We start from the raw sequence: 956 nt of genomic DNA, 5'->3' as shown, positions 1-956 counted from the left end.
TAAAAGTTGAAACAAGAAGAAAATTACCTAATCTGAGCAATAAGATGAACTGTCAGTTGTCCAAACTCAAACAATCTCCGGCAACGGCGCCAAAAACTTGGTATGCGAAATTGTTACTCAGAGGTTGTAAAATTTGTTGTTCGTTCTCTCCCTGGCAATGGCGCCAACAACTGGTGCACAATACCATGGTCCAAACATAACTTCACAACTTCGCACAACTAACCAGCAAGTGCACTGGGTCGTCCAAGTAATAAAACCTTACGTGAGTAAGGGTCGATCCCACGGAGATTGTTGGTATGAAGCAAGCTATGGTCACCTTGTAAATCTCAGTCAGGCGGATATCAAATGGTTATGGAGTTTTCGAATAAAAATAATAAATAGACAGAAAATAAAGATAGAAATACTTATGTAATTTATTGGTGAGACTTTCAGATAAGCGTATAGAGATGCTTTCGTTCCTCTGAATCTCTGCTTTCCCGCTGTCTTCATCCAATCAGGCCTACTCCTTTCCATGGCAAGCTTTATGTAAGGGCATCACCGTTGTCAATGGCTACATCCCATCCTCTCTTGTGAAAATAGTCCAATGTGCTATCACTGCATGGCTAATCATCTGGAGGTTATCGATCATACTGGAATAGGATTTACTATCCTTTTGCGTCTGTCACTACGCCCAGCATTCGTGAGTTTGAAGTTCGTCACAGCCATCCCTTCTCAGATCCTACTCGGAATACCACAGACAAGGTTTAGACTTTCCGGATCTCAGGAATGGCCATCCATGGGTTCTAACTTATACCACGAAGACACTTAATAACTCGGACTCGGTCCCCTGTATTAGATATCTAAGAGATACTCATTCTACCTTGGTTGCATGTAGAACGGAAGTGTTTGTCAGGCACGCGTTCATAAGTGAGAATGATGATGAGCGTCACATAATCATCACATTCATCATGTTCTTG

Source organism: Arachis ipaensis, chromosome B06 (genome assembly GCF_000816755.2).
Source record: "Arachis ipaensis cultivar K30076 chromosome B06, Araip1.1, whole genome shotgun sequence".
Taxonomy (NCBI): domain Eukaryota; kingdom Viridiplantae; phylum Streptophyta; class Magnoliopsida; order Fabales; family Fabaceae; genus Arachis; species Arachis ipaensis.
The sequence above is the reverse complement of the archived record's forward strand: the minus strand, read 5'-3'. Positions refer to the sequence as shown.